The sequence below is a fragment of the Tenrec ecaudatus genome, chromosome 4 (assembly GCF_050624435.1).
Source record: "Tenrec ecaudatus isolate mTenEca1 chromosome 4, mTenEca1.hap1, whole genome shotgun sequence".
Lineage (NCBI taxonomy): Eukaryota > Metazoa > Chordata > Mammalia > Afrosoricida > Tenrecidae > Tenrec > Tenrec ecaudatus.
In genome coordinates this window covers 121,825,428-121,834,906 of record NC_134533.1, presented here as the reverse complement: position 1 = coordinate 121,834,906, position 9,479 = coordinate 121,825,428, and positions in this window count along the sequence as shown.

Genomic DNA, 9,479 nt, shown 5'->3' with positions numbered 1-9,479 from the left:
TAAATAGGATATGTTCTTCTATCATAATGTTCTATGATTATTGTTTATAGAGATGAAAACCACTGCTAACCTATTTATCCATATTAATTATATATCTCTAGTGACTTATTAAGTTATTTTTGTCTTATTTTAACTTTAAATTAGTATTCAGCTGATTGTGGCTAACTTTATTTTTGGCTTTTAACATGAATTCCTCTAGGATTCCTCAATGATACTCCATTTGGTGCTAAGATTAATATTCTATCATATTAAATACATATCTATCTACTCCAATCTTATTGAGTTTTAAAAATTCAAGAATGACTGCTGGTTTAACAAAATAAGATTTAATGAAGTATAAAATTTGTTCAGAAAATCTTTCCTTTGTTTAGGAAAGTATGATCTTAATCTATGTTTTTAGGTGTTGAGCTCAAGAAGGTTTAACACATGGTTGGCAAAATCAAGTTATTGTTTTTATCACTGCAAAGTTCCCTTGTGCCACTTTATAGAAAACTCCCCCAAACTTCAGCCACTGACTGCAACCACTGATCTAACTTTTGCACCTATAGTTGTGTCTTTCCAAGAATTGTGCAGCATGTAACCTTTTTGTGTGTCTTGTTTCTTTCCTGGGGATCCTTGGTGCACTGGACTGCTAATTGTAAGTATGGATGTTCAAACCCACCAGCTGTTCCTTGAGAGAAAGATGAGGCTGTCTGCTTCCTTAGAGATGTACAGTCTTGGAAATCTTGTGTAAAGTCCGTATGGGTTTAAGGGCACTTGATGGCAGCGGTTTGGGTTTTTGGTTCTTTGCTTTACTGTAGTGTTTTGAGATGTATTGCTGAGTCCATGGTGTGGAAGGATAATAATTGTTTATCCATTTATCAATTAACAGGTACTTGAGATGTTCTCAGGTGTCAGTTTGCTATAAATGCTCACCTGAAGGTATTGTGCAGATTGGTTTTCAAGTCATGGTGTGTTCAATTACCTCATGCGTATGTGACAACTGGACATTGTAAAAGGAAGACCAATGAAAAATCCATACAATTGAATTATGGTGCTGGCAAAGAATAGTGAAAATATCATAGGATAAAACGAAACAACAAATCTATCCTCGAAAAAGTATAGCCAACGTGCTCCTTGGAAGCAAGAATGGTGAGACTTTGTCTCATGTATTTTGGGCCTATTATCAGGAGCGGCTACTCCCTGGTAAAGGTCAGCAGGTCCAGTAGAGCGCAGTGAAGAAGAGGAAGACCCTTTACGAGAAGGGTCGGCACCGGGGCTGCAGCGATGGGCTCAAACACTGCAATTTGAGCATGGTCCAGGACTGGTCAGTGTATCATTCTGCTGTATCGAGGATCATTATGAGCTACAATTGACTCACCGGCATCAAACAACAATATGTTTTCATGTTTGTGGGGTGAACATGTAAGAGTGAAAATTCTTATTGTGTGTGTATGTTTAAAACTATAATTGTCCGCGCTCTCTGACTTTCTTCACCTTCTTGTGTGGCCGCACATCTGTCCCTCTGTCTCTTCCTCTCTGCAGCTCTCCCTTTCTTCCTTTCTGCTATTTTCTCTCCATTCTGTCTTACAATCTCCTCTCACTCTGCCCCCTGGACTCTCATTCCACTCGAAACACCCGGGCAGGGCCTTAACTCTAAGAAACCTGGTCTTTGAAACACACACACACACACACACACACACACACACACACAGAAACTGCCCAATGGTTTTCCCAATCGGTTGTGTCATTTTAGATACACACCAACAATATATGAGGATTATAATTCTTCCCTATTATTGCTTACATTTCATTTTGCTATTACTTCCTTTTAATATTGTAGGCATACAACATAGCATTTCATTGCGACTTTAACTTGAATTTCTCTAATAGAACTAATGATGTTGAATAACTTTCTGAGTCTTTATTTGCCACCTTATCTCACCATCTCTTCTTGGGTGAAGTATCTGTTCAAATCTTTTGACATATTTTAACTAGAACTTTAGTCTTCTTCTAATTACTTTTTAACAGCTTAATGAAGTATCATCAACAAACAGGAAATTATACATATTGAAAGTATGCAATTTGATATTTTGGCTGCTATATGCACTTGTCAAACCATTTCCAAAATCAACATAATGATATATTACCTCCACAAGTTTCCTCTTAACCTGTTATAATTCCTCTCTCTCATACCTACTCACTGTTTCTCAACCTCAGACTACAATTAACATCATCTCTATCACTAACAACTGTCCTGATTTCTGTATCAATGGAATCTTATAGAGTGTATTTGTATTTAAATCGGGCAAATCCACTGCCCAAGACCTCTGTAAAGGCTTTTAAAAAAGAATTTCCCCCCATTGGCACTTAATCCACATATCATACAATTTAATAGTTCAATTTCTCAATCATATCAAGAAGAATTGTACAATCATTAACACAATCAACTTTAGAATATTCACCACCACCCAACACCAACCCCGGATAAATTGCCATTAAAATGAGTTGTGTGATCACAGTGAGCACTCCCTCCCGCCTTCATCATTTACTCCTGAAATCCCCTCAGCACCCCTCTCTCCCACCTTCCACCCCTATATCCCCTAAAAACCCTTGCATCAGTCATTATCTCTATGCATCCACTCCTTCGATGCTTCACAAACTGGGAAACCCAATAGAAAAAATTGAAATATACACAAACTGGGAAACCCAATAGAAAAAATTGAAATATAAAGATAAAAATACAAATAATGAATAAGAACAAAAAACCTACTAAAATGTTTCAGTCGTGGAACACGGGAGAGATATTTGCACCTAGAACAAATTCAGGTTGTGTTAATAGGGAGGTCAGCCGAGCAAGTAAGACCAAGTAATGCGTTCACTTCAGCATAATCAAGATTACAATGATGTCTTTTTGAGTAGTCTAAGAAAGAAGAAAAGAGAAAAAAATGATTAGGGCAAAGACTGTACAGATGTGCTTTATACAATTGATGTATGTATATGTATGAACTGTGAAAAGAATTGTATCAGCCCCAATAAATTGTTTAAAAAAAAAAAGAAAGATGGAAGTTGGTTCTTTTTATAAGTGTTAAATAGTTTTATTGACTGAAATTAACATTTCATAAAATCCAATAGTTTGTTCACATCAAGAAGGTTGTACAATCATCACTATAATCAACTTTGGAACCTTTCCTCCCTGCTTGTACCCATTAGTGTTGATTCCCCATTTTCCAAACCTCCCCTTCCTTGTCTCCAGGAAATCATTAATCTAGCTATTGTCTTCATAATTCCATCCATCCTGACTTCCCTATACATGAAAACATATGAATCCAGGACAAAATCAAAAGGACCCAGAAACAAGTACCCTCTGAAACAGAAAAATCTCAATCTAGAAGAGAGGAAAAAAAATATTCAAATTTTGCAATAAGTACAAAATGAGTACAAAAACAAACAAAACTATAAAACCACACCACCACAGAGCCCATCCCGACTCATCACAACCCTGTGGGACAGGGCAGAACTACCCCTGTGGTTTCCAAGATGGTCACTTTCTTTGACTTGCTAAAATGTTCTGTTGAGTACTATTAGTGATTTTTAACATTTAAATTATTGTACTTTTCAACTACAGAAAATTGTGTTTGCTTCTATTTAATGATTCTTATCTGTTGCTGTTTTCCATGATGGGATATCACTCATGTTTTTATACGTTTAAGCATGATTTAGTTTAGTTCTATGTACATTTTAAAACAGCTGATTTCAGGTTACCTCTGTTATGTCCAGTGTCTGAGCATCCTTGGTTATCTTTTCCATGAATATAAGTCATAGGAGGAAGTCTCAGAATGCTTGTAGAAGAATGAAATAAAAAGATAATGTAATTTCCCATGTCTTTTTGAAGGCTTTGTGCTTTCTTGTTGCATTTTCATAATTTATTATTGTTGAGCACTGATCATTGTAAATAATATTTGGGAAGTCAGGCTTTCTCCTCTCCCCAGGTTTGTTGCTCTTTCTTCTTTTTGTAATTGTTAACTTCTGTTTATTAGTGACTCTTATGAACTAATTTTGTAAAGGATATTTTAAGTGTAACCTTAAAGCCTCTACTCAGCTCAGAAGCCAACCAATGATTGAATAAAGATCCCCTTAAATGGCCGTATTATCATGCTATGGCAAACACAAAATATTACAACAAATAGGGTGATTTTAAACAATACACTTCATTCTCTTATAACACAAGAAGTCAGATGACAGACATGAGTTTCAATAAGCTGAAATCTTGGTGTTGTCAAGACCCTATTCCCTCTAGAGACTCAAAGAGAGAATCTTTTTTTTTTTTTTTGTGGCCATGTGCAGCTTTGAGGGGTATGTCCCTTGAATACCTTGCCTTGTGAGCCTGTCCTCTGTCGTCAAAGCCAGCAGCAGCATGGCACTTGGCTTTAGTCTTCACATTGCCTTCTTCTTTACAATCCTTTAGTCTTGTTGATAGTTAAGGTCTGGCGTTATCTTGACTGGGCTATAATGCTTGGTGGTTGAAATTAGGACCTAGTAACCCCCTTCCTCACCCCCATGATGAGATCTCGTCAAGGATATGACCTACTTCCAACACAAATGGATGCTGTGGAAAATCTTCTTTGCTTTTTGCCGGGTCTGGATTTTGTGTCCGGCTTATCAACTCTTGGTTCTTTGGACTTAAGCGAGTGGCCAACTGTATTATCTCCTGATGATGATGGAACTCATCATCAGGATCTTACCTGCCAACCATGGATTCATTCTTTTTTGTAGCTAGAAGTCTACTGTCTGACTTGCCCATCTTGTGTTCATTAGCGTCTGAGGCTGTTTCTATCAGGAGAAGCCTCCAGTCTGACATATGACGCACAGACGTGGAACTTGCCCATGTCTACCACTGTGTGAACTATTTCCTAGCTATAAACACACACACACACACACATACACACACACATTTTACTTCTTTAGAGGAACCAAATCTAAGACACCCTCCCTCTTAAATGGATATTTTTGCATTACAATTCAGATTCACTTTGATATTTCAGGATTATCTTCCCATTTCCAGATACTTAATGATATATATAAGATCTCTTTTCATATAAGATAGCAATCACAGTTTTCAGGAATTAAGGACATATATCTTTGGTACTGCACCCTGAAACAGATGAATTTTCTAGGTTTTACTGATAAGCTCAGTGTTACCCAATATATGTGTGATAGGTAGGTTTATTATGCCAACCTGGACAATAGGACCATGTGGGATTTATCAGGTTGCAGTTTGATTGGAGGACAAAGAGATAAATGGCTCTATAAAGCCCTGTCACCCTGTCTTTTGTTCTCTGGTGATGAGAGGATGCTGTAGCTGTAGCTAGTTCTCTGCCTCAACATGTGAGCTACACTACCTATGGGCCAGGCCAATCTGTGGATTGTGTAGCTAGAGATTGAGGCTCCTTCAAGACTTGCTTCATCAAGCTACTGATGCATAGATCACTTGAGCTTGAGGCTGGCGGATTCCTTCACCTTGCCTTGCTTGCATTTGACAGCAATCCAGGCCTGCTTCACTAAGCCCCTAATGTACTGACTATTGGTAACAAATACAAAATATTGTATTACAACAAATAGGGTGATTTTAAACAATACACTTCATTCTCTTATAATGCAAGAGGTCAGATGACAAAGATGAGTTTCAATAGGCAGAAATCTGGGTGTTGTCAGCTTGCCCTGCAGGCAGACTCTGCTTGCCTTGCCCCAGGGAGGACTCTGCTGTCTGCTTCCTGGACCTTGAACCTGGCAGCCCATGTGAGTTGGATGACTCCCAGTATATCAACTGTTCCATGGAAGTGAGTTGAACTTAACCTTCTGGACTGCTGTGTGGACTAATTAGCTACTATATTCCTTCTCACTGTATAAATATATACATATATATATATGTGAAAGCAGGAGACTTAGGATTATCTATATATGATTATATATATTATATATATAATCCTAAGTCTCCTGCTTTCATTTCTCTAGAAAACTCTGCCTAACACAATATGGATTATATATTTATTCAATTCTCAATTAAAATAGCGTTTTCAAGTTTTTAAAGATTATTTTATTAGGTTTAGGAAGGAGGACGATGTTGTTATGCAGCCATATTAATATAAAAGATCCAAATTTCAATTTTAAAAATTATATTTAAGCCAGAATTTATTTAACCTATAAAACAAAAACATAAAATAGATTCTTCATATCATAAAATGAGGAATTACATCTTCTTTATATCTATATATAAAGGATAGGAATTTTAGACTACCATATCCTTAACCAAAGATTTTTCACTATCAAAACTGTCTATAGCTAGAAAAACCAATGCTATTATGAAGGGAACTGAATCAATCTGAGTAATTTCCTAAAGAATAACTCCTTCAGAATTTCAACATTCACAACCTTTTTATCTCTAGGGGTTTTTTGTTTGTTTGTTTTTTAGAATAATGAGATTTTAGAACTTTGGCACTGGAAGAAATATGAGTTAATTTTGAAGACATTGAAATGTCTTGCTCAAGATGCCCCTGTTTCTTATGGAGTCAAAGCACTTGGATGCCCCATCTCTCAAATCGTTGTTCTTTCCCTGCTGCCAGCAGGCCTCTTGGATACCTACGTGTCAATCAAAGGTATCCTTCCTTGGGTTCCAGTTGAGGTCTGCATGGGTTTATTGCAGACAACGCACATCTAAACCGGTCTCTGCAACAACTGAAGGCCTACAGTCAAGTTCTCTCAGTAATACATCTGTCTCCATCTCCTTAGAGTGTCTTTTAAAAAAAAGTCCAATCAGAACAGTGTCTTCCAATGGGAACTGTTGAGCCAATTAAATTCAAGGTCGAGAGATAAGTTCAGAGATTGTTGAAAGTTTGGCTGGGGGCTGGGGGCAGAGTGGATCTCAGGAATAATCTTGACACGGTTTCTTCAAAACACACAGGACAATCAAGAGGACAGATTAGGAAGAAGTTTTAAGAAAATGAAAAACCACACTGGTGAGAAAAAGGTCACAGAATTTTTTTTATCATTCTGTCAGGGTAACAAAGGCCACCCTGTGAGGATTTCAATGGAAACCTTTACTCCACCCAGCCTACAGTCCTGCACTTGCTCTTTAAGACTTCATTTTGTTTCTCCAACTCAATGAACATTTCAAAGGAACACAATTCCAATCGCTTAAGGATGCCCGAAGTGCTGTTTTGACATGGTGTCAATTGAAGAGTGCTGAATTCTTCAGGAAAGGGTTAGAAAAGTAGAAACAGCAGTTTTTAGAAGTGCCTAGACCCAGCTAAAGGATGCTTGTCAAGAACAATGAATTCACATTTTTAATATTTTTGTTTGAGAAAGGTTTGTATGATTTTGCAGCAATACCTCTGGACTTCCCCTCACATTTTAGGATGGAGGGAGGGAGGGAGGGAGGGAGGGAGGGAGAGAGAGAGAGAGAGAGAGAGAGAGAGAGAGAGAGAGAGAGAGAGAGAAATAATTGCCCTTACTTTAGATGTGAGAAAATATAGTTGGACAAAGTCATAAATTTTTGTTAAGAACAATAATAGAAAGGATTAGAATCTAGATCCACTCGAGGTAGAGGGGGAGACTGAAATAAAACCTAATCAATGAGAAATTCTGTTTCCTGGGAGTTTGTCATCTTGCTTCTGCTTTAGAAGGATTGCTTCAGGTCAGTTTCCCTTGCTTTGTTTTTGAAGTCCCAGAGAGCAAGAAGCTAGGTATAGAAGGCATTAAAAATTTCCCACAAGCCTAATGAATAATAACAAGTATGAGCACTGCTAGCTTCTAGAAGGATAAATTCTGGTGATGGAGGGCTTACTCAGAGCATAATTTACACTTTGGTGTTGCACATAGCTTCTTTTCTGCTTCCCCTAACCACCGTCTTCAGGAGTCCAGCATCACTCTGGGGCTGCGTAGCTGATGAGTATGAAACAGCTGGAAACGAAGACTGAAAGATATGAAAGACAGTTGGAAACATCAAGTCAGACCAGAGGCAGAGTGAGGAAGACACAAGAGAAACCCAGGTATGCAGGAGCAAGCGGTCCACACGGTCCTAGGGCAACAAGGAGATCAAGAATCAAGTGGAAGTAGCAGATTGTGCTTGAAGTTGAGGTCGATACCAAGCTTAAGGAGAAACTAGCCTGTGTCTATAGGTGCAGGACTATCATTTTACACAGCGTCAGGGGGATCCCTCTCATGGTGTACCCTGAAGAATAAGTGAGCAACAAAGTGATCAGCTAAAAAGTTGTTAATTGTCAACTGGAACCAGCATTGTCAGCGTGGAGGAAGGGGTTGCTGTGGGGCATTCCTGAAATCCCTGACACCGGTAAGTGATGGTCTATGCTGCCTGAGTGTACTGTCGTTGGTCACGGGGGAGTCTGAGGGAGAAAATCCATCCTCCTCTCCCCTCTCAGTTCCTCAGTTCAAGATACATGCCTTTAATTTGGTGCTTTTTCATTTGGCTCCAAGTCAAGACTGTCGTCAGTCATTTCCCCCTTTTTCCTTTAACACTGACCACCTTGTTCCTTTTATAGGCTGAACACAGCCGAGCAGTGTGCATTGAAACCCAGCATCCTTTGTGTGGCTTCAGAACTCTGAGGCTGACATCTCCAGGGTTGCTTTGTTTCTCTAGCCTCTCTCTGCCCGTGACCTGCCAACTCCTTTGGGCCCTCCTGGGCTTACGTCATGTCCCCTCTTCTTTCTTTGAGGGACGCTAAGGATGACTCCAGCACCACAGTGACGCTGCCTTTGGACTAGAGTTAGGTCAGTCTCTGACCCAGGACACTCACAGGCCCGGTGATATTTCACCAGACCAGGGATGCTGCTTCAACCATTCATAAAGGAGCAATTGATTTTCCTTTCCATTCAGATGATTCTAAACTCACAAGGTCCTTTCTGGGAGTTCAGTTTGCCTCTTTGAATGCTCTTTTCTGCTTCCTTTCTATCTTAGACCTGTGATCCTCAGGTATCCAGTTTGCTAATTACCCCCAATGCTGGCACCTGACAGCAGGCGCCCACAACTCTGTTAATTTTGTCCCCAGGCTTAGGAATTCTGCTCTGATGACAGCCAATCATCTACCTCTCTATCTTGGGTTGCAAGAAGGTTGCAGGCCATGCTTCTTGTCCCTTGAGCCCTTAAAACCTATCCTTCAGGCCTAGTACCTTGCTTTCCATGCACTGTATCTTGAAGGTGTAGCCAAGTACCTGAAGCTTTCCACAGCATCGGTGACTCACCATAAACAGGCTCAAATTAAGGGATGGGGGTGGGGGGTAGGCGAACTCAAGACCAGCCAGCACAGCAGAGATTTATCAGTCAATCAGACCAACTGGGGAAGTGTTAGCTAGAAGCATTCTGGGTGGGTTAGTGGTGAGTAACGCCCTTTTCTGGCCTTCTTCCTTTCCCTCGGTCCAATGTAAACTGTTCTTTAACCCAAAGCGAGGTCGCAGCTTTCCACAGAGAGCAGGATAGAGAGTAA